The 25100-nt window shown below is 40.1% G+C and overlaps 3 long non-coding RNA genes across 3 annotated transcripts in view; 1 reads left to right on the plus strand and 2 right to left on the minus strand.

The window, feature by feature from the left end:
- LOC138918540 (uncharacterized) overlaps window positions 1-14675 on the plus strand; it is a 61564-nt gene extending 46889 nt beyond the window's left edge. The window contains exon 4 of the long non-coding RNA XR_011428016.1: window positions 13022-14675. This is a non-coding gene — a long non-coding RNA (uncharacterized lncRNA). The remainder of the gene's footprint in view (window positions 1-13021) is intronic.
- The window catches only part of LOC138918539 (uncharacterized), a 312832-nt gene that overhangs the window by 108202 nt on the left and 179530 nt on the right, over window positions 1-25100 (minus strand). The gene's annotated exons all lie outside the window — the stretch shown is intronic.
- The window catches only part of LOC102148499 (uncharacterized), a 45547-nt gene that overhangs the window by 20234 nt on the left and 213 nt on the right, over window positions 1-25100 (minus strand). The window contains exons 2-4 of the long non-coding RNA XR_288655.3: window positions 24376-24591; window positions 10949-11101; window positions 8964-9072 (exon numbers count right to left, since the gene is read on the minus strand). This is a non-coding gene — a long non-coding RNA (uncharacterized lncRNA). The remainder of the gene's footprint in view (window positions 1-8963; window positions 9073-10948; window positions 11102-24375; window positions 24592-25100) is intronic.

The following is a 25100-nucleotide window of genomic DNA, read 5'->3' on the forward strand; positions in this document are numbered from 1 at the left end:
GTTGAGAAGGGATTATGGGAAAAAAGAAGCATAAAAAAAACCATGATCAAAGAAACATGATTAGAGCATGCAAAAATTAGCTGTTTTCCTAGTACTGATTCTTTAATTTTTGCCGACGTTATTGACCTAATATTCTCCATTTCATAGTACCATCTGGATTATATCAAAGTGTTGGCCCATTGTAATATCAATATCAAAGTAATTGTAATATCAAAGTAGGGAGTCATATGGTCAATCTATTAAGTTGCAAAGCGATTAGTTATATATGACTACCCCAAAATGAACAAGCACTGATTCAGAGAAGGAGTGTAGACAGAAGTAAAGGATGAGAATGAAAGAAAAAATGCAAGGAACGGGCAAAGGGACCACTCAGAAGCACAGGAAATGACTCCTATGCAAAAAAGCGCACGATTAAAGTTTATATTCAAGTTGTTATAAACAATTGAAGTAGTTTAAGAAATGAGAGTAAATCTCAAAGATGCCGTTACTATACCTATTTAAAACCATAAGTTAGATATAATAGTGAAATTAAATGCATTAAAAAAAGAGAAGAAATGGAAAATATCACATAAAGTAACGTGATAACCTCAATAATGTGCTGACCCTTGAAATGTAAATCCAGACAAAGACTTAAGGCAGCTTATTCCAGGATACCCAAAGGTAAAAGAAAACTTATTTATTGACATGACAGAATTATCTGAGATCAGATGAACATCGTTCATCATATGTTTTATAAATGAGACAAAGGTCTTTCACAAAAAAAAAAAAGAATCTTTATGCTTAGTATGTCAAACTAGTTGTTAAAATAAAAAAGATTCAGTCAAAGATATTACAAAAAAATATTTACAATAATTCTTCTTTTTCTGTAAATAGTGAAACTTGTAAACTTAAAAGAACTTATCATAGAATTGTAGATCTGGAAATATCCTCAAGCAGTTGTCTCAAAATCCACATTCTTCCAGACAGTAATGATTTCAAGCCAGGCAAAACTTAGTCCTATTTAACCTTTTCTTATAAAGCTCAGAAAAGGAGATGCTACAATCAGTCTTGAAAATGCCCATCAGTCAATTCTCAACAACCTTGAAAGATTATTTTTAACTCTAATGTGGGACCAATAAAAACACAATAATCAGCTTTCAGAAAAGACATTTTTTTCTAAATATTGTCTTTTGAAATTACAATAATTTGTTGCCTTCTTCTTCTGATTAAAAAATATAAATTATTTGTAACCCATTTTGTCAGAACAAAAAATTATTTAGATTAAGTAAAGAGACCAGCTGGTCCAAGGAGGCGCCTGGGAAAGACCCAGAAACACACCAGTCTGGCTCCAAGGAGACCTTGTGTCTGCTGTAAGCAAGCCATGAGATGACTGACTCACCTAGTGAATCACCACAGCTAATCTAGGTCTGGAAATGGCAATGCTGGAGCAATTAATGTGCCTGGGCACTATCTATAGCTGGAATCTTCAGCCATAGACTTCAAAAAGGCCCTCCACAGTCCAGCTTTTTTTTTTTTTTTTGGTGAGGAAGATTTACCCTGAGCTAACATCTATACCAATCTTCCTCTATTTTTTTTGTATGTCGGTGGCTGCCACAGCACGGCTGATGAGTGGTATAGGTCTGCATCCAGGATCTGAATCCACAAGCCTGGGCTACTGAAGCAGAGCATGCTGAACTTAACCACTATACCACAGGGCCAGCCCCGAGCCCAGCTTCTTTTTAACAGAGAAGATGAAAAGCTAAGAGAAATCTCCCTCCCTTCTTAATCAATGCCCCTAAAGATTTCAGCTTGAAGGCTGTAGAAAAGGCGAGAATTTGTGCTTTGTGGAAGTGACATCCTTGACAGCAACAAAGTCCCCTTCTGAATACTCCACATCAACTTTTACTCTCTGCCTCCTTTAAAGTTCTACCCCAGATCTTCTTACCCAAAATCAATTAGTAATTATCGTGCATCTGCCATCTGCCTGGAGTATGCTCTCAGTTGTTGAATGTAGCATAAAAGCAGTTTTGCTCAGCTTGTCACCTAAAAAAACCACAAAAGACAACCAAAAATATCTAAAAATATACAGAAAAATTTCCCCCTTTTGCAAAACACAGGAACTGTCACAGCCACAGACCACACACCCTGCGGCCAACCTGCCAGGCACCCTGCAATGTGGGCTGAGTCAGGTAGCCTGCCTAGGAGCACTGCTCCTTGGATATCAGGAAGGATGGAGACTTACCCTGCAAGAAGTGAGGGGCACAGCCAATAATCTTTGAACTGAAACTACGAGTTCTTGGCATGAGGACAGATTATGAGAGAAGCAGGGAATGTTCCTGAACAGTTATAGTGCAATGTCACAAAACAAGAAAAAGTAGGGAGCTTGAGGAAAAAGCATGACATCTTGCTTTTTATATGGGATGATCCAGCCTCTTATCCAAGAGAAACAGCCAGATGTGAAGCACAGTGGAGGGAGGAGAGGAAGCAGTGATGGGCAGAGAACAGTGAGCCTGTGATCCAAATGGCTTTGCTGTTAACTATACTATCTTCTGTTTACTGAATATCACAGGGAAATTGTGATCTAGGCAAAAGGAGAGTGTAATTTCTGGGAGGGAGAAAGTTTTCAAGACAAGAAACCCTAAGAGGGCAGTGGATATCCATGGTTCACTCCACCACTGCTACTGTCTCAATGTTACCCCCTTCTCCACACACATACACACTCACACACACACACATACACACACCAGGGCCAGGAGGAAGGTGAGGAAGGAGCCCAGGGAGACCCTGAAAGTGAGTTGCCTCCTTAAATTTTTCACTCCAGGCACCTTGCTTACCTCACCCTAATCCGAGTTCTGACACACACACACACACACATAAACACACCTATTTGTCAGTAAATATTTGGTCCTACTAAAAAAATGAGGAATAAATAGGGGAAAGGGAAAAGATGAGGATAAGAGATGAGTAACTCTCCTTGGTCTCATAGGAAAGAGAAGCAAAATTATTGAGGGAAGGGGAGAAAACCAAATGAGAAAACAGTTCAGAGAAGAGCTTGTTAGATTACAGAAGAATGTGTTATGTAAGTGAACAGAACTCAGGAAATAAATGAGAGAAAAATAAAAAGATTTCAGAGACGGAAACTACACTAGAAAAATGTAGATAATGGAATAAGCACAACTGAAACTATCCTCGGGAACGTCATAAATGTTGGCTTGAGAAAATTAAACAAAATCAGAGGGTAAAGAATAATATGTAAAAATAAGTCTAGAAAAAGTGATAGATATGGAAGACAGACAAAAGAAATTTAACATATACACAATTGTTCTTGAAGACAGAACAGAATAAATGCAACAGAAGGAAAAAAGTACAAAGATATCACAGAAAAATAAATAAATTTCTTTGAACTAAAATCCTTCCATATACAAATTGTCAGATTACAAGGAACTGTCAAAATGAGCCCAGTATGATCAACAGCAATATGTATCCTGGCAAAGTTACTGATCATCATTAAAAATTAACAAATGTTATTTAAATCTGGGAATACAAAGCAAGTAATTAACAAAAGAGACCCCAGATTTCTCCACGAAATTTCTCAAATCCAGAAAACAGTGGTGAAATATTTATAATCTTGAGAGTACATCTGAGCCAAGAATTTTACATACAGCCAATTTTTTCTTTAAGAACAAAAACAAAAGCAAAAGAGAGATCTGCTTAAATAGGTAAGAACTTGGAGAATCCATGCCTCTATGAGACCTAAAAAAAAAGTTAAAAAAACATAACTAGAAGGTAAAATCCAGCCAACTAAAAAGTGAACCAAAATAACTTACTTTGAAAAGGACTCCTGGTAAGCATTGAGTCAGTGTGTATATAGAACTATGCTTAGATCCAGCAATATCACTTCTGGGTATTTATCCAAAGGAAATGAAAACAACTTCTCAAAAAGATAGGTGCACCCCCATGTTCCTTGCAGCATTACTTACAACAGCCAAGACATCGAAATAAGCTGTGTCCATCAATGGATGAATGGATAAAGAAAATGCAATATATATATATATATAATATTATATATATTATATTATATATGTATATATAATTATTATATAATATTATATTGTATATGTATATATGCACTATATATATATATATAATGGAATATTAGTTATAAAAAAGAAAGAAATCTTGCCAGTTGTGACAATGTGGATGGAACTTAAGGGCATTATGCTAAGTGAAATAAGTCAGATAGAGAAAAACAAATACTGTATGATCTCACTTATATGTGGATCCAAAAAATAAACCCAAACTCATAGATACACAGAATAGATTGGTGGCGGCCAGAGGTAAGCGTGAAGAGGTGGGCAAAATGGGTGAAGGTGATCAAAAGGTACAAATTTCCAGTTTTAAGATAAATAAGTCCTGGGGATATAATGTACAGCATGGTAACAATAGTTAACAATACTATATCGTATATTTAAAAGTTGCTAAGAGAGCAGATCTTAAAAGTTCTCATCACAAGAAAAAAATAATTGTAACTATGTATGGTGATGGATGCTGACTAGACTTGTTTTGGTAGTCATTTGGCAATATATACATGTATCAAATCATTATGTTGTACACCTTGGACTAATACAATGTTCTATGCCAATTATATCTCAATAAATAAATAAATAGAACAATGCTTAAATAAAATACATATTTCAAAAATCTTGAAAATAAAAAACTTACAGTATGAATAACAAAAAGCTGGAGGAGAGGTGAAAGCTGGAGGAAGTGTGCTAATTTTTTAATCTACAAAGAGTCAATAGATAGTGTCTAAATTGGCATCTATAGTTTTAAAAAATGACTACATTCTCTCTATTTTCTTAGCAAGATTCCTTGAGAGTAAATTTGCCTTACAGTGAAAATTTATCTGAAGTTCAGCAATACTGTAATTTTGTTTCTTCTTTGTTTGGTTAAGTTAAAATAAAACAAAATTTAACGTATGCTATTTTCGAAGCATCCATAGAATAATCCCATTTTTCTAAAAGTGTTTATATCTCTACATGTCTATCTTTCCAATATACATAGAGAGGTGTCTAAAATAACCACTGGTAGTGCAATTTAAGAAGATGTTTAATTTCAGTTTTGTTCATTTCAGTATTGCTTGATTTTTTATGGTAAACAAGTATTATTTTTTTTAAAGTTAACGTCGATATTCTTTTTTGAAAATTATTTTATTGAGGTCATATTGACTTATAATATTGTGTAAACTTCAGGTATACATTATTATATTTCAGTTTCTGTATAGATTGCATTGTGTTCACCACCAATAGTCTACATTTTATCTGTCACCATTCATAGGTGCCCCTTTACCCCTTTTACCCTCCCCCTACCCCCTTACTCTCTGTTAACCACTAATCTGTTCTCCTTATCTATATGTTTGTTTGTTTATCTTCTACATATGAGTGAAATCAGACAATATTTGCCTTTTTCTGTCTGACTTATTTCACTTAGCATAATACCCTCAAGGTCCATCCAAGTTGTCACAAATGGGACAATTTTGTCTTTTTTATGACTGAGTAGTATTCTGTTGTGTGTGTATGTATATATATATATATATATATATATATTATATATACGTGTATATATATATATGTATGTATATACCACATCTTCTTTATCCATTCATCCACTTATGGGCACTTGGGTTGCTTCCACATCTTGGTTATTGTAAACAATGCTATGATGAACACAGAGGTGCATAAATGTCTTTGAATTATTTATTTCATGTTCTTTGGACAAATACCCAGTAGTGGGATGTCTGGATCATATGGTATTTCTATTTTTAATTTTTTGAGAAATCTCCATACTGTTTTTCACAGTGGCTGCACCAGTTTGAATTCCCACCAGCAGTGTATAAGGGCTCCCTATTCTCCACATCCTCTCCAGCATTTGTTATTTCTTGTCTTGTTAATTAGAGCCATTCTGACAGGTGTCAGGTGATATCTCGTTGCAGTTTTTATTTGCATGTCTCTAATAATTCGTGATGTTGGACATCTTCTCATGAGTCTGTTGGCCATCAATATTCTTTATATGACTTAGATACAGAAAGAAGGAAATAGGAGGAAGCGAGAGAAAGGAGGATTGGATGTGTGGAAAGAGAGGAAAAGATTCAGTGGATGCACTCAAGTCTGAGGGAAACACAACTAAGACACATCAAACAATCAGTGAGAAAGTACTGAACACACCTTTGCCAATAAGAGCTGCCATCTAAATTCACTAAAGGAAACTTCATTTCGGGATGGAGTCCTCGGTAGAACAGCAATAGCTATAGGAAGTGAGAGGTGCACTCTCACCAGCAAAGCCCTCAGGAGTGTTTGTGCCCTTCATCTCTCTGCCCCAGTAAAATACAACCAATTCTACTCTCCTACCTTTAGCCCTGATAACAGTGCTAATGGGAACTAATGTACACTTGTGGTGTTCACTCCTTCCCTTTTAATTTACATTTGGTTAGCCTTTTGGTGGACCCAATGCCATAATAAAAAGGCAAAATTCATGGTGAGAATTTCCCGTACCAATGCTAGACAGTGGTGGGGATTTTGTCAGGGGACTTTCCAGTCTAATTAGACTTCTCATGCAAGTACTTGTCAATTGTTTGCCAAGACCACCCCACTAGAAACAAAGCTCTTCATTTCAATGTGGAGACTTTTGACTGCGTGGTTCTGACATGCAGATGTTTGTGACTTTTCCTCCGTCGCTAAATATTACCCCAAACCTGAGGTGGGGAAATTGCAGAATCCAGAGCAGGTCAGCAAAGGATGAGTTGCAGGAATGGGATGAAGGCTATGATCAAATATGGACCAGGATAAGGTACGGTGCAGAGATGGAATAGGGTATCTATTACATACATTATATAATAATTTCTTTTTAATATGAAATTTAACATTTTTTAAGTGAAATAAGAATGAATATCAAATTGTCCACAGCAGCAAACCATAATATCAAAATATCAGGTACCCATTATAATGCAGTGTGGGAAAGCTACCTTGTCAAAAGAAGTGGGGTATTAGTCAGGAATCTTTGATTGCTAATGAGAGAACCCCAACTCAAACTTGCTAGAAAAAAAAGAGAAGTATTGGCTCATACCACTAGGAAGTTCAAAAAGTGCAGCTAGCCTAGGCATGACTGGACACCACTGATTAAAGATGTTCTTAAGATATTCTCTCCCATCTGCGCTGGCCTCATTCTCAGGAAGTGACTCCCCACCAGCATGACAAAGATGGCCACCAGCAGCTGGAGGAGTTCATAATCCTTTGAGCTAGCCATTTCAGCAAAAGGACCGTGCCTCACTCCTGACAGTTCCCAGGAAGGGTTTTAACTGTTCTGGTGTATTGCTCTGCTCAGGCTGCCATAACAAACTACAACCACAGACGGGGTGGCTTAAAAAACAGAAATTTATTCTCTCGCAGTTCCGGAGGTTAGAAGTCCAAGGTCGTGGTGCTGAGAGGGTTGGTTTCTGATGAAACCTCTCTTCCTGGCTTGTAGATGGCCACCTTGTTGCCGTGTTCTCACAGGGCCTCTTCTCTGTGCATATGCAGAGAGAGAGATCTCTGGGGTCTTTTCCTCTTCTCATCAAGACACCAGTCCTATTGATTAAGGCCCCATCCCTATGACCTCATTTAACCTTTATTATTCCCTCACAGGCCCTATCTCAAAATACAGTCACCCTGGGGGTTAGGGCTTCAGCACATGAATGGAGGTGGGGAGAGGACACAGTTCAGTGCATGACAACATTCTGAGATAGGCCCTTCCAGGAGGGGAACATCAGTTCCATGTTGCTATCCCAGGGACACTCCATCACAAATGTGAGAGCTACTTAACTGGAGTCAATAGAAGGTCAGGCAAGTTGTCCTACTGTCCAGCTACAGGCTTGACCAAGTTTTAAGAAGTGTCACCATCAGGAGCCGCAGGTGAAGCTTCAGGATGGCGGGGCGTTATGGTTTGGAGGTCTCTGGCCTTTCTTAGCATCTTAGTTGACATGAGTAGTATTCAGGCAGTGGCAATGGTAGGAAGTGTACAGTATCAACAGACTGTTACAGAAGAGAGGAGGTGGCAATTTCTCAAAAGAAATTTCATGGACTTGAAAGTCAAGCTATAGAAATCTTACTTTTGGAGGCCGGCCCTGTGGCCGAGTGGTTAAATTTGCGCGCTCCGCTTTGGCAGCCCAGGGTTTGGATCCTGGGCGTGGACATGGCACCGTTCATTAGGCCGTGTTGAGGCAGCGTCCCACATGCCACAACTAGAAGGACCCACAACTAAAAGAAAATATACAACTATGTAATGGAGGGATTTGGGGAGGAAAAAGCAGAAAAAAAATAAGAAGATGGGCAACAGTTGTTAGCTCAGGTGACAATCTTTAAAAAAAAAAAAAAGGGAAATCTTACATTTGAATCCAAGCCACAGATACCTAATAAATAGAGGATATAGTTCAAAAAATTGCAGTCCATATATGTTCTTTTTTTCCTATAGTTTCCTCTTTTGCATAATAGTAATAACAATACTTAATTTCAGAGTTTTGACGAATAAATGAGATCATAGATAGCAAGTACTTAGCCCAATGCCTGACATTCTCAGCTCTCAACCAGCATGACTTCTATTTCCCCTCTGACAAACCTGAGTATCCTTCCTCCTCCTCAGGAAACTGGGACTTATCCTGGTCTCTGGCTCAGCCTGAATATGTCGTGCACAGGTATTTTATTATTGTCGTTACCAGTTTTTAAGAACCACCTCTAGTTTCTTGTGTTTCTAATCAAATTTTGTCAAAATGAAAACAAAAAAGGATCTTTTCATGGACTTCTTAAGCTTTCTGATTTCCACCAATATGAAATTTTGGTTGCAACCTATCCTTAGCTGTTTTTTTTTTAAAGTCAAATCTACTTCAAGCATGTATGTATCATCCTGATTGATCCAGCTGGTTCCTAGATAGAAACAAGAAATATCACAAGTACCTACTGCTCAGGCTTGGAGGTTGGAGGTAGGCCAAATAATACATCTTTCACCAAAGGAGAATCCTCTTTGCCAGGGTAGATGAGGCACAGCAATAAGAAGGGCTGACTCCTATTTTAGATGAGATAGAATTATTTCTGTTGTTCCCTTCTTACTTAGTCAATATGAATTTTTGTTTCTGTAAGTCAATCTCATTTTCTAGTTTGAATTCTTTGATCTGTTAGCATCTAAAGATTACCTGTTTTTCCTTTCTTATTTCCATGTTTCAAACTCCCATCCCACAATGAGTTCTGCCCTCTCCTCTCAGTACATCCATGTATTTCTCATACTGTTTCTCTCATTCCCAAACCCACCCTGTCTTGTCTTTTCTTCCTATTAGCTTGCTACACCAAAGCCATTACAGGAATTGGCTGTCTCTATGATGCTTTGGTGACAAAACAGTAGAAACCTCCATGACAGCTGGGTTCCTGGATGACACACACGTTTCCACTAATGTTTTGTATTCAGTTCACACTGTGTTCAGGGCCTCGCTGAGAGGACCTGTAGCTTTTATAGGGGAGTCCTCCACAAATGCTTTTACCTTCACCCTCCCAAATTCGCTAAAATTAACAAGAAGAAAACTCTTGCAATCCCAGTGGAAGAATATTGTAGCAATATAGTAACAATCAATAAATTCCCTAATCAGTTGATGAAACAAAATATTCAATCCTGCCCGGCTGAACCCAGGCTGGGTGCTCCTCCCAGCTTCTCTGCAGCCCACTCTTCCGGTGCAGGCTTACAGACTTCCCTGACAACCACCAGGGACCGCAACCTCACAACTCTCAGCAAACAGGAAGCAGGGTAACCTACTACATGAAATGGGGTCAGAGCCCCAAGCCACCGGAAAAGCTCAATGCCAGGTTTCCATCATCTGCCCCAATGACAACCTGCACCTTTGTCAACTAGGCAACTTGGAATTCTCCCCATTCCCAATCTGTGGATGGACCACAGTTCCCATCTGCCCTGCGCTCTCACCCAGTGAAAGAATTCTGATGGTAACATTCCTGAAGCTTAGTCACCCAGCCTCGGCTAGACTATTTCTCGAAGGCCCTGAAGGACAATGTAGACAGAGTCTGTTCTCTCTTTCACATCTGATTTTGATCTCTTCTGCTAGCTAAACCCTCCTGCGTCCTTCCCTTCTTCCAAGTTTGACACATTTCATGGGTCCTTCACTCTCTTATTTGCTCTAGTGTTATTACACTTGGGTTTCAAAGCTAGTTTCAAAACCAAGGGCACTCACAACTCCAGCAAATGTTACCAGTAATGTTATTGATACAACATTACAGATACATTATTATTTCTCACTGGTGTCCGACATAGTAGGCAAATGTCAGGGGCTTTAGGAATGACTATTTAATATTCCTCATTATATACTGGAACACATATTAGCCACTATTTGTCATCCATTTTCTGATTTTTCTCAAATAGTTGGACAGGGAATGAAAAAAAATAACATCCCTTTTCTTGCAAAATCAAAACATATCTTGTAAACATCAAATTATTTCCCAAGTATTTTTTTGTTTAGTAGGACAACATTCCTGAAAAGAATCATCAGCAAGAACTAAAGAGCAATGAAATTTAATTCAGCAGAGATTGGAGGAAAATGCATGCTAAAATATGTGGGAAATCTACGTGACACAATGAGTCGGGCGTTAAAGAGGAGCACGTTGAGTGGAGCTTAACATGGGGGCCGAACTTTTTAAAAATTCTGATTCTGTGTCCATAAGCTAAAAATGAAGCTATAGAAGTAGATATTAAAGAAAGCAGCAAACCCAGGCCAGTGTCCTGCTTCCTATATTAAGCGAGTAAATACTAGACATGGTGAGGTCATTATATGTAAGAATCACTGTATAGCAGGCTGAGAAAAGGGAAGGAGAAATAGAAAGAAGGCAAAAAGAAAAGGAAGGAAAAGAAGAATTTAGTAACAGAACAAACCAAGCCTACTTACCTCATACAAAAATGTCATTTCTGACAAGAGAGTAGAAAATGATGATAGAGGCTTCCATTTTCAATAACCCGTCCATCAACAACCTCTGTTGTGCAGTCACTGTGATGATTTATGCAGTAATTAGTAGAAACCCTCCACATCTAATTATCTAATCTGGATTTGTAAAAAAAGAACATAATGTAAATCCCTAAAAGAAGAAAATTCTAAGAGACATAAGCACACACTCAAAGCCACCATTGAAAATAGAGAAATTTTAAAAAAGATGAATTGCTCTTTTCTGACTTAAGAGTATGCCTGGATTTGGTACAGGGAGGGAGAGTTATCTGTGGGTCTGTGCTGTTTTGTTTTGTTTTGTTTTGTTTTCCAAAAGATAGCATCTGCTGAGGGACTTTTAAAAATGGAAAGAAATGCTACTGCAGGTTTAGCAGACAACATGAAGAGCTGTGTTTCCTGAATCGCAAACAGCAGCAGATAAAAAGGAGAAATTAACTGGAAGGTCATCTCACACTCACGGCCTTCTGGGTTTGGGGTTTTCCTTTTTCCTTTGGCCACTACACTGCAATCCATTTACATCTTGTTTTCTTTGTTGAATCAAGAAAAACAAGCAAGCCAAAAGCAATTATTTTCCAGAAGCTCTACTTGTTTGGCGTCATGGGAATTTGAGGCTGTTATCCAGTACATTTGGGACAATTCTTCAGGGTAATGACAAAATCTCTACTATGTTTTATGAACTTATTTTCTAGTTTGATGTTTCTACCACCTTTACTCTTCCTGATGGATTTCAGTGACATCTGTACACCTTACCTGTTGTATATGAAAGTACACCCAAAAGTACACTACCTCAGCTGCCCTGCATTAAAGTGAGAATAATATTCATAATATTGTAATTATAATAATATATAATAATATCAATAATAACATGAAACTTTAAAACTTGAGAAACAGGGTTTTTCTCAAAATCTCATTAATCATATTTTGAAAGGGATAAAAGACTTGGCAAATTTTTCTTATTTTTCTGATTGAGTAAAAGGAAGTTCGTCAAACCATCAGCTAAAATGTATTCAGTTTAGATCTACTATGTGCCCAGAACTGTAACCAGGCACTGTAAGAGATATGGCATTTTTAAAATACAAGACATGGTCCTTGCACCTACATAGTTTAAAATTTAACTGAAACAATTCAGAGAGTAATGAAAAGGCAGGCAAGAGGAAAGGAGATCTCAGGAGGAACAGAAATGCCAGCAAGACCTTGAATTCCTAGGATTCCTGGAGAGGTAGAGAGAGGGGACTACAGCCTGGGAACAGCAAGATTAAAGGCACGAGGGAGGGAAGCCCTGAGAATTTTCAGGAACACCAAGTAAACCGAAGAGGAAGCAAACTAAGAAAGCCAATTAACATGTTAAAAAAGAGTTTCAATTATTTCAATCCTAGGAAGGGGTCATTTTTCTGCTCATTTGGGCATCAAATGCTTTAAACAGATGTTTTATTTTTTCTTCTCATTTATCTCAAGTTCTATTTCCTTTAATGCACAGATTCTTTTATATTTTTTTAGTTTTGGTAGCAAACTGCATGCAGGACCTGAAGTAGAGCTTCCTCATGACCAAAGTACGAGCTCTTGCACTGCAGAAACCACATGTTAACGGCGCAAGTTCCTCACACCGCCTGCCCAGCTTTAGTGTCCAGCGTAATAATAGTTGGGGGCCGGGAGCAGGGGGAGTAAGAGAGCATAGTGGCCAAATGACCTGGGCTTGAATTTTTCCATTTTAGGGCTTCAGTGGGATTTGTTTGTTAGTGTTCTATGTACAGGTAAGGTTCCATTAATTACTTAACTTTAAATTCACTGGAAATGGAAATGGTGCCCAAAACATATAGCTGTAGAGAAGAACAGTATTTATTTCATTAAGGTTTGGTAACATGCATAAAAGAATCCCTTTCTTTCTTAAGACAATATAGCTTTGAGGAGGCACCCTATTTTTCTGTGTTCAAATAATATCCTTCAGGTTATTGTAAAACTGTTGTTTCTATTGTTTAGCTTTGAAATTGCCCTTTAATTTGTCTCCTTCAATTGAGCCAGGTAACGTCTAGGTAAAGCTGTGAAATAACCTGAAGACAAAGGGATGACCAATAATATCAGATACCATTGACTGATATCTTTCAAATGTCGGATCTCTGCCAGGTGCTTTACCTGAATTATCTCACTTAATCCTTCCTGCCATCCTCTGAGGTAGGCATTATAATCCTCATTTCATAAATGAGGCAATTGACACTTAGAGAGTTTGGGTAATTTTCCAAAGTCACATTTTAGCAAGTGATGGAGCTAGGATTCAAGGCTTGCCCTTAACCACTACGTACATTCCAATACTGAGGATGGAGAAAGTGAAAGGAAAGAAGAGCTAGAGGAGGACATGAAATTAACACAAGGGAGGAACTGAAAAGACGGTACTTGTGTCAAAATGACTGACCTGCCATTCTGAAGTAAGACGGTAACTGAAGAAGAACTAGAATTAAAGAGTTCAGAACCAATGAAAGATACAGAACTGATGAGTGAAACCTAGAAAGTTAATTGCTTGATCTCAGCTATAAATAATCTAAGCCCCTAAGTTCGCTACTTTTATCATAAATTATTTGTGGGCTGTGTTCTGCCTCACTATAGACAACTGGGGAAAGTGACCTTCTCAGACAGACCAAAGACTAGAAGCTCTAGGGTGTTGCCCAAGGAGGAGAAATGGTCTTTATTTTTACTGCTTGGTGGTGACAACCTCCAATGAGGAAGTAAGACTGATAGCAGAACCAAAGACTAGAGGAATTGAGCTCTCTCAACAATACCATGCTTATCTTCAAAGCACATTAAATATCTGTTATATTTTGTCATTGTTTAGACCACCGGTGTTGAGAAGAGACTATTTACAAAGACAGTAATATCAAGTGTCAGAGGATGCTTTTGCTGGCTGGAACAGACATTATGTTGGACCAACATAGTGGATTTAGATATCACTCTTGTAAGTACTTAGGACCTTCCCTAAGAGCCTAGGAAAAAGAGTCTATCACTGTCACAGGATAGTCAGGAACACGCAAAAACTTTCCAGCCACATGTCCATGGGAAAGGAATCGAACTATGACAATGACTTTCAGATACATTAGAAATATGTCTGCTGGGAAAGCCAAGAGGAAACCAGATGTCAGGGAGGGACAGCCAAGTCCTTCAGAGAAAAGCATTGTAAATCAAGAGAGAATCTGGCATGGTGGGTGAGAAGTAGCATGAGACCTGAGCATCCACAGGGAAAGCCCTGGCAGGTACAATGTAAAGTGGTACGCTGACACCCATCCTTCAAAAATCAGTCTCTGGTGGTACCTCAGCCCTAGCAAAAAGAATTCACTAAAGAACACTTGGGCATCTCTGGCTCTTGGGATCCAAGACTCCAGAATTCCAGCACAATCTATAATCCTAAATATCAGTTCTCATCACAATGCCAACCAAGCCCCAGGGAAAGTCTTCACATCTCTGGCCCTGTCTTTGGAAGAAATGACACCTGTATCCAAATGCCATGATAGTTTGTGCACTATGCCACTGCTGACTTCAGAGACTGACAACCCTTCAGAGTGCAAGGAGCCTTCAAGTAGTTAAAAGTGCTTAAGTAAGGGAAAAACCAATTAAATGATGCGTCGTAATCCTCTCCAATATGATGAATGTAATGGATTCTTGCATAATGAAGTATCATTTCACATTACTACTGAGCATCTATTGTCTTTCTTTTCTTCATGTTCCAAATTGGGGTTCTGGAGGCACTCACAAATTAGCACACCATTCACAGCAGTCGCATGTGGAAGATAAGGAACATTCTTCAATACAGATAGTTTACGTTACTCTTAAATTATACATATATAAGTTTATACTCTAAAACTAAACATAAAATCTAGACATAACATTCCTGAAGCAAAATATCATTTCTCGACATGGGCAACTAGATGGACATTGAACACTGGAAGTAGTAATGTTTTTATTTTTATAGATATATTTAAATGATTTAACTTATAGTCAGAAAATTAAAACGTCAGCTGTATTCAAAAAATTGATTGAAATTTATGATATTAATTCCAATTTGAATTTTACCTCTTACTTTCAAAGATTTTTTTAATATTTCAGAAGAAAAAAATAACCTTTTTTTTTCATTGTTATGATTTTTTTTTTTCCCTAGGAAAGATTCACTCTGAGCCAACATTTGTTGCCAATCTGCCTCCTTTTTTTTTTCTCTCTCCCCAAAGCCCCAGTGTGTGGCTGTATATCCTAGTGGTAGGTCCTTCTTGTTTTTCTATGTGAGCCACCACCACAGCATGGCAACTGACAGATGGGTGGTGTGGTTCCATGACCAGGAAGCAAACCCTGGGCATTGATGAGGTGAGAGCACCGAACTTTAACCACTAAACCATCAGGGCTGGCTCAAAAAACAACCTTTTTGAAATCATGAAAAGATTTTCTTTTCCAATGTTTACATTTATTTTCATCTGTTTTTTTTAACGTGTTCAAATTTTGTACACTCTAAAGTTACATTTTACTTTTTCATGCTTTCAATCACTAAGGTTGAGAACAAGCGAAAATCATGATATAAAATACAAAATGGAGTTCAGAAAAGTAAAAAGGCCGAAATTTAAAAAATAAGAATTTTGTTGTAATGAAAGGATATTTGCCAAGATAGGGTGATAAGGTATATTTTATATAACAGTATGTTCACTTGATTTATACTCAAGTATTTAGACTTTTCTATGTTTGCTTCCATTTTTACTCTCCCCCAGGCCTCAAAAATGTTGGCGGCAGGGCTGGCTATGCACACTAAAATAGAGAGAAATATGTAGAAAAAGAAACGTTTAAATATGCAAAGTTGTATCTCTAAGACTCTAAGCCACTCTGCTGTGTGAATTTTGCCACCACGCCATTGAGGGGTTTGGAAATATAACTGGTAGGGCTGTATCTCTCTCTGGGAGTCTGATCTGAGACATCTCCCACCCACCCACATGCCAAAGAAAAACAGAGCTGGGCTCTAGAGGGGGAGGAAGGCATTTTCCTCTTGACCAAAGAGGGAGCTGAGCACAACAGCTCAGGAGACAGAATTCCAGGCCATGGCAACTCAGAGGATAAACACTCCAGGTCATTAGAGGTCAAGGGCAAGTCGTGCACACCAAGAAGAACAGCAGTAGCCACTCTAGGACCAGAGAGGTCAAGACAGCTGGCTTCCATGAAGGCACCAGCAGCAGCCAGCACAGGGACAGCAGCCCCCCAGGCAGTGACTGTATTACAAGGGTCCCTTTCCTCCTGTCTTCTGGAGGATTCTCTGAGTAACACAGAAACAATGACAAACCAGGGCCTGCCTCTCACAAGAAGTGGCTATTGATCCATGAGCCAGAGGACTACTACTGTGAAAGTCACCTCAACCACGTGGCTTCCACAAGCTGGTGGAAACTAGGAAATATTCAGGTTCTATAGATACAAACAAAAATATTTTATATAAATACTATTATAAGTAACAACACACCAAAGTTGGCCTTAAGTACTGTAAAACTTAGAAATAGACATTATTAAGCAAGACTAATCCATTAAAAATATCTCCCTGAATACAATAAAATACTATTTTGAGATAAACAGTAAAAATCTAGAATTTCCAACTTTGTTGTCTCAAACTTAAACTATATAATATGATATAAGAGATACTTTTAGAAGCCAAAAATTCTCAAGAGATAACTTTGTGAGCTTCAGGTTGGTTCATTTCTCCAAAACATAATAGATATGTTTTACTCTTCTAGGCCGTAAATGTCGTAGGCACCACTTAACCAAAAGGAATAAACACACTTGAGATAGAGGCTGCCTGCACTAAATCAAACACAGCAAAGAAAATGCGTTGGGCAAGTATCCTTTCCCAAAGAACCATAAAACCTATTGTAAGCAGCTTTTTTCCAGGGGAATGATTTCAGTCCTTTGTAACAATCAACATTTCCTTGAAAACAAATGGGAGTTTCTCTCCATGCATGGGATTTTTGCCTCTGAAGAACAATTCCACTTGGGAACTTATGTGCCCAGTCACAGGTGAAAATGTGAGAACTTTCCAGAACACATTCTGTAAGTCTCCTATTAACAGAAACCTCTAACTCCCTCAGCCACACACAGGTCTTTCCAATGACTCTGAAGGTCCTTGCAAGAGACAACCTTCCCAGATGGGTCCACCCTAGGCAGATGAGGGGCAGGAGATAGACACAATGCGATGGAATGGTCGGAAGGGTGACTATTTCTCCCCTGCTACTTAGGGAGATTTTCTTCAGACATTTCAATAGGGATCATATTTATCACACATGTTACCTATTCGAAAACTATTTTTAAAATGACTCTTCCAACTGACCTCTTTTTTTTTTTTTTAAAGATTTTACTTTTTCCTTTTTCTCCCCAAAGTCCACCGGTACATAGTTGTATATTCTTCGTTGTGGGTCCTTCTAGTTGTGGCATGTGGGACGCCGCTTCAGCATGGTTTGATGAGCAGTGCCATGTCCGTACCCAGGATTCGAACCAACGAAACACTGGGCCGCCTGCAGCGGAGCGTGCGAACTTAACCACTCGGCCACGAGGCCAGCCCCCACAACTGACCTCTTTTAAACAAAGCATGCCTCTCTGTATACTTGGAGAAGCAGCGCACAGGCAAACACCAGTTTCCCATTTGCAACAAACAGGCTGGGGAATTTTCCCATTCATCTCCCCATTTTGTTGGCTCTCCTACATTAGCTGTGTCTCCCACTAAGCTGTTTTGAGGGTAGGAAACTTTACTTAGAACCACTAACAAACAGCCAGCATTTGATGAGCACTAACTGTATGTCTGCCATTGGGCTGCAAGCTTCATATGAGTTATCTCATTTAATCCTTTCATAACACTATGAGTTAGGAACTATTATTATGCTTGTTTTATAGATGGGAGTGCTAAGGTTTTGAAAGAGAAATAAACCCCCAAGAGACATATTTTTCACATTTAAACACCTCTGAAATTATTAGCATATCTAACCACGAAGGCTTATTATAATTAAAACTGGCGGTTGTTTTCTTCCTTAATGGTACATAAAATGACACTCTCATGACCTATGATATCTTTGTTTCTACAACCCTGTATAGCCTCCTGTCTTGGTCATATTTAATTCCTCCGTAGCACCCAACCCCATCCTGGTACAGGGTAGACATTCAATAATTCTTACATTTAAAAAAATGTGTAAAAAAAAAAAAAAATGTGTAAATTTAGGGGCCGGCTCGGTGGCGCAACAGTTAAGTTCACACACTCCATTTCAGTGGCCCAGGGTTCACCAGCCTGCATCCCGGGTGCAGACCTACACACCACTTAACAAGCCATGCTATGGCAGGCGTCCCACATATAAAATAGAGGAAGGTGGACACAGATGTTAGCTCAGGGCCTATCTTCTTCAGCAAAAAGAGGAGGATTGGCAAAAGATGTTAGCTCAGGGCTAATCTTCCTCAAAAAAATAAATGAATAAATAATAAAAAGTTTTAAAATGTGTAAATTTAAATACTACCAAATACCATGTGGTGGAAGAGAAGAAGGTATTGCTAGCTGTCTATGATATCCATTCTCCCCTGCTTCCTTAGTGACTGGGCGCTGACAGTTAGCTGGGCGCTTGGCCACCAGGAATAAAGAGTGTATTTTCCAGCTCCCTTGATGCTCAGCATGCTCAGGTGATGGAGTTCTGGACCATGGTGGGTAAGCAGAGGTGCTGTGGCTAACTTCTGAGGAATGTCCTTAGGGGGAAGTAGTATAACCTTGTTTACCCTTCCTTCATCCCGCTGCCTAAAACATAGAAGTGATGGCTAAAACAGTGACAACTCTTTGGGACCATGTGAATAAAGGCTGCACCTTAGGAACTGTGGACCAGAGAGGAGGAAGGGGCCCAGACGCCTGGTGACTTTGGGATATACCATACCAGCCATGGAATGCCTCCCGCTTAACTTTTCACATGAGAGAAATACTATGTATGTTTAAACAACTTTAAATTTAGATTCTCTGTCATATGCAGCCAGACATAATCCTGTCTGATACAGAACTGAGAAAAGCAAGGGTTTCTAGAACTTCCCATGAACTCTGCAATGGGCTCCAAGTAACCTAAGAGAATGTAACTTCTAGAGACCCCCCTGGGTCCGAGGGCCAATCTTCAACCACGTGAACGAATCTGATGTCTAGATGAAGCCCGAAGCTGGATGATGGGACACAGGAGGGCTCCTCTATGTGCCTGTCCTTTCAGGGTGAAATTAGGTCTCTATTTCCATTGACCAAGTTGCCCTGTGATTTGGGTGTAAAAGTTGGGATACACCTAGTAGCTTATTATACTAGCTTGTTAGCTGGCACAAGAACGACTACTGTGTAGTCATATTTATAATTCAGACCCCAGAAAGTTTAATATACACCACACAGCTCAGACAAAATAACAAAATAACTGAGTGACGTATTGTCTGATAGATCAAATGGGCTTGTCGCACGTGCATTTCGTCTTCTCATGAAGCAACAGCGACCGCCTCATGCACAGTCCTCTCCATCACCAGTTACTCAGCACCCCCATGTATCTCCCAAGTGGGCAAAGATTCCACACCCGTCAACACTCGCAGCTCCCTAACACCATCCTTTCAAATGGAGTTGAGCAGATGGATTCATCTATTCCAGCATCTTTTCTGGCCCCACGCAAACTTCCCGGATGCCCCGCCATCCTTTCCTTTATAGGCCACTGATGATAGCTTTGATATAATCCATGTAACTCTGCCCTTGTAAAGAAAGCTAGACTGAAAATTCAAGTGTAAATATAATGAGAATGACCTGGAATGTCCCTCATTTACATATCATAATAATATCTGAGGGACAAACAAGAATCATTCTAACTAATCTTTAAAATAATACTGCAATGTCTATTTAGAGTAAGGTAGCAATTGCATTCAACTGAGTTGAAGCCAAGATATAAATTTCCCGTGGTGCCACAAGGTGAATCTGCCACATTTACGGGCAGTTTACTTTCCAGCCCTGAGTTTATGAGGCTTTAAAAGCATGCGACAGGATATCCCAGCACCTCCAAATTATCTGGCTAAATTCGCATTTATGAGGGTTGTTGTCAGATATAACTGCTGCCAAAATGTAAAGATAAGCAAACAAGTTGATTAAACGAAAACCTGTAAAAGGTGAAGAGGAAACAGTCCCTGAGGGGAAAATGGAAAGAATTCAATCTCACTTATATAAACTTCAATCTTCTGTCACGGCCCTGCAGGCCTACTGCACATACCTCAGTGCATATGGCGGATGAAATGCCGTGAGCCAGACTTTATTTGACCTCTGTGCCTGATATCACCCTCCTGCCTCATTATTTGAAGCTGTCCGCCACCTCCACCCTGGCTTAGTTCTATTTTTCTTTTTTTTATGGTGAGGAAAATTGGCCCTGAGCTAAAATCTGTGACAATCTTCCTCTTTTTGCAAGAGGAAAATTGTCACTGAGCTAACATCTGTGACAATCTTCCTCTGTGTTTTGCATGTGGCGTACTGCCATAGCATGGCTTGATGAGCAGGGTAGAGGTCAGTGCTCAGGATCCAGGCCTATGAATCCCAGTCAGTGGAAGTGGAGTACACGAACTTAATCACTATGCCTCTGGGCCAGCCCCCACTGGCCTAGTTCTTGAGTTGTCACTTCTCTCCTTACTGGCCCCTCTTTGTCTTAATTTAATTGGTTGACTTATTAAAACTCACATTTGCAGGGGGTGGCCCTGTGGCCAAGTGGTTAAAGTTCTCTGCACTCCACTTCGGCAGCCTGGGTTTGCTGGTTGGGATCCTGGCGCAGACCTACTCCATTCATCATCCATGCTGTAGTGATGTCCCATGTGCAAAATGGAGGAAAATTGTTGGCTCAGGGCTAATCTTCTTCAACAAAAAAAAAAGAGAGGAAGATTGGCAATGGATGTTAGCTCAGGCCAAATCTTCCTCACCAAAAAAAAAAAGAAAAACCCTCACATTTTCCACCTTCAACAATACCCTATCCTTCCTGTCCCCCAAAAGGTACACTACACCTTCAAATCTTGAAATACGCTATTTTTCCTGCCACATCTTCATTGCTACCCACCAAAAAGACTGTCCACCTTGTCAAGACAGCCACTCATCCTTTAGAGACAGGAAGCAGAGATGCAGAGACGTTGCCATATACTCAGAGTAGGCTAATGAAATCCCAGTCTGCAAATATGAACAGCCCATCTGTCACCAATGAGACTTGGAAGCCAAAGGGTCATGAGCTACTGCAATGGGCTGACACTGAAGTCCAAACCACAGGCCAGCCTGAGTGATTTGGGGGACTTGAGGCCACCCTGGAAGGGCAGCCACATGTGGAATCCCTGTGGCTGCCCACGGCTCCAGGTGAGGTTTCCTCCAGCAGCCCCAAGAACACGTGCTGAAGTCTCAACCCAGGGTCCAGTGGAGTTCCGTATTAGTCAGGGCTCTGCAGATAAAAAGAACCAATAGGATATATATAGAGAGAGAGATTTATTTTAAGTAATTGGCTCAAGTGACTGTAGGAACTGGCATGGTCAAATCCTGCAGGGTAGACTGGCAGGCTAGCAATTCCAGCAGGAGTTGATGTTGCAGTCTTGAGTCCAAAGGCATACAGGAAGCAGAATTCCTTCTTCTTTTTCTCCAAAGGCCTTCAATTGATTGGATGAGGCCCACCCACATCGTGGAAGGCAATCTGCTTTTCTCAAACTGTGATGATTTAAATGTTAATCACATCTAAAAAATGCCTTCACAACATCTAGACTCCTATTTGACCAAACAAGTGGACACCATAGCGCAGCCAATTGACACATACAATTAACCACCACAGGGTTCAAGAAGCCTAGAGTCCCCCAGGGATGCTCCAAGCACTACCTCCTGTTCTCGAGGTCACTTAGCCTGGGAGCTGAGCCATCCTCCATAAGTACAGTCACCCCCCCATGGCCCCAACCCAAACACCAGTGAAAGATTACTAAGCCCCAGAGGCTTCTCAGCCACCCCACATCCAAGAGGCTCATCTCTCTTCTCCAGAGCACAACATCCTGCCTGAAGACAGAAAGTGGGTCCTCACTCCCTACCCCCTTGTATAGATCGTAACAGAACCCCTTTACCTCAGCAAATGAGTTAAACGATTGATACAGTTACAAAATCCACCTGCCACATACTTTTAGGCTGTATCTCTTGACCATCCAAACAATATTCCTTAAATATTTATAAATTATTCAGAGATCCCTAGATCGGTAACATTTTACTTAAAAATTGGGCATTTATAGCCTATCAACGTTTATGCACAGCAGGAAATGTGTTCATTTAATCTCTAAGCTTACTCTTAGTTTCAGGAATAAAGCCCTTCCCTGCTGTTTCTGAAACAGAAATTACAGCACTGAGAAAACACAGATCTAAGAAGATACATCCCACGCTCAGAAGCCACGTGAAATGGGTCCCTGAAGCCACAGGGCAAGTCAGGAGGGAGAGAGCACCGAAATCAAAACCAGAGGAAAAACGGGTAGAACACTCACTTCCCCCCAGTTGGCATCACTTTTATACACAGAGGTTTCATACAGAGTTCTGGAGGCAAAGGGAGAGGAATGTAGTTCAGCAGAGTGAAAAACAAAATGCAAACAACAGCATCACCCCCAGGCATGAAATTTTCCAAATACTTATTTGTTCTCTAGCAAGACAATTGCAAGCAACTGCAGCCTCATAAAATGAGTTACTGTAGATCCTAGCAGCCTGTAGAAATTAAATTAGTTCCTCTATTCTTAGTACAATAGATTATTCCAGTAGTACTGGACACTGCAGACAGCGCCCGGGGAGCCGTGCCATAAACAGGGAAGTGGCCACCATTTCTGCTTCATGCTGGCCTGTCCCCATCCCTAAGAGGGAAGCTGAACAGCATGAAAGGCTGATTTTATCTGCCTCGATATCATCACTGGCGATTAATATTTGCCTAGCACCAAGGGTGTACTAAACGCCTAGCAAAGCCAAAAGTTGCCCAGCGGGTTCCTGGCCGAATTTCAGCCCCAAACGCCAACAAAGACCAACCACCAAAAATCTACAGCAAGAGGACGCAGACTTACCTCATCAGACCGAGAATTACCTGATTGCACAACAGGAAAAAGAAGTGGCCAGAAAAGAAAGAGGATTTTTGGAAATGTGTCATTTCTTTCCTTCACCCATTGACCTGTTTTGTAGGACTTTTGTAACAAAGGGAACATTATTTACAGAAATGGTTCACAGTACGGTAGAGAAAAGACCTGAAAATTATTAAACATTTATTACTGAATTGAAGAGGTTCTGATTTCTGATGAATGAAAAAGTTCTTCATCGTTCAAGTTGTAGTCAGAGTCACTCAGAAAACAGAAAACTTAAAACAGCCCTTGTTGCCACATCTTGAATTTGACATACAAAGGAAATTTCCTTATAACAAACAAGAAATCTGATTCCTGCTTTATAGTGGGTCATTTTGGCCTGAGTCAAATTCCTGATACACTAGCCAGCCATGTGACTCTAAACAACTCACTTAACACTTGTGTCTCAGTCTCCTCATTTGTAAAACGGAGATAAGAATGAAACCAATCTCAAAGGGTTATTGTGAGGATTGAGTGAAATGACACATGTAAAACCACCTAGCATGGGAGCTGGCACATAGTCGTCTCAGTAACTGTTAACTATAATGATAATGTGAGAGCGCTTTGCAAACTGTCAAGTACAGCACAAAGGCAGGTTATTACGTCGCTCTTACATGACAGGAATGGTCATAGAGTCAGCTCATTATTGCTTCTAGGTAACGTGCTTCCTTTCGGTAAACAGAGCCACGTGGCATGTCCTGGTGAGTTTCCTGTCTGGCTGGAGAAGGCTGAAGTATCCCGGAGGTGCCCTCAGAACTGAGGAGGAAGGTGAGGGAAGAGGCTCGGGTTCCAACCTCCCTCCGCCATTTTAACAGAGCTGAAGAGATTTATCTCCCCAGAAAGTCATTCTGTTGCTGGTACAGCAACAATTTTCATCTTGCAGCATATATACACCTTGAAAAGATTTTTGAGAGTCCACCTACAGAAAGGATAACTCCTAGCAGCTTGAGATGTTTGGGAGCCTACCACAGAACTGCAACAACAATGTACTCCTCAACGTTCGCCCTGCTTTCCCCTTGCCCTCCTCTACTCACACCCTCAAATGGTGTTCTGTGTCTCTGCACAGAGCTGCCATTCCTATATGAAGCCCTCTGTCATGCTGAATTATAGGCCCATGGTCAGGCTACATGGATTCAAATGCCACGTGACTTTGAGAAAGTTACTTTACCTCTCTGTGCCTCAATTTCCTCATCTGCTAAATGCAGATAATGGAAATACTTACATCAAAGGTTTGTTGTGAGGATTACCTGTGATAATATATACTAAAAAATATAGATGATCGGGGCTGGCCCCATGGCCGAGTGGTTGAGTTTGCGCACTCCGCTGCAGGCGGCCCAGTGTTTCCCCGGTTCGAATCCTGGGGGCGGACATGGCACTGCTCATCGAGCCATGCTGGGGCAGCGTCCCACATGCCACAACTGGAGGGACCCACAACGAAGAATATACAACTATGTACTGGGGGGCTTTGGGGAGAAAAAGGAAAAAAAATATATAGATGATCAATAAACATTAGCTATTAGAATCACCATCCTCATCTCTATCTTCATCAGTATCGTCGTCACTATCTTCTTCATCATCATTGTCATCATTATCTTCTTCTTCATCATCTCCATCATTACTACACACATTCCTCACTCCTCTAAAAGCATCCACCCACAAGTGTGACAATCCATCATCCTCTCTGTGAAACTGCCAAATCTTCTTCTATGGCAACCAGCATCACTAAGTGACAGAAGAATAAGAAGACAAATGCAGACAGGTCACAAATGCGCTACACCAGAGACCTGAATTAGAATAGATCACAACCATGAAAGAGGCCTAGCACATGGTGCTGAATAGTGAAATATGATATCCTTGAAGTCACTAAGGTTTAACATACAGCACAAGAGAACATTCTTTAGGAATGACTCATCTGAGCTTCAGGCCCCACCACCTGGTTTCACAGAGGAGAGAAGCAGGGCCCAGAGGAAAA

Source organism: Equus caballus, chromosome 17, assembly GCF_041296265.1.
Source record: "Equus caballus isolate H_3958 breed thoroughbred chromosome 17, TB-T2T, whole genome shotgun sequence".
Classification (NCBI taxonomy): Eukaryota; Metazoa; Chordata; class Mammalia; order Perissodactyla; family Equidae; genus Equus; species Equus caballus.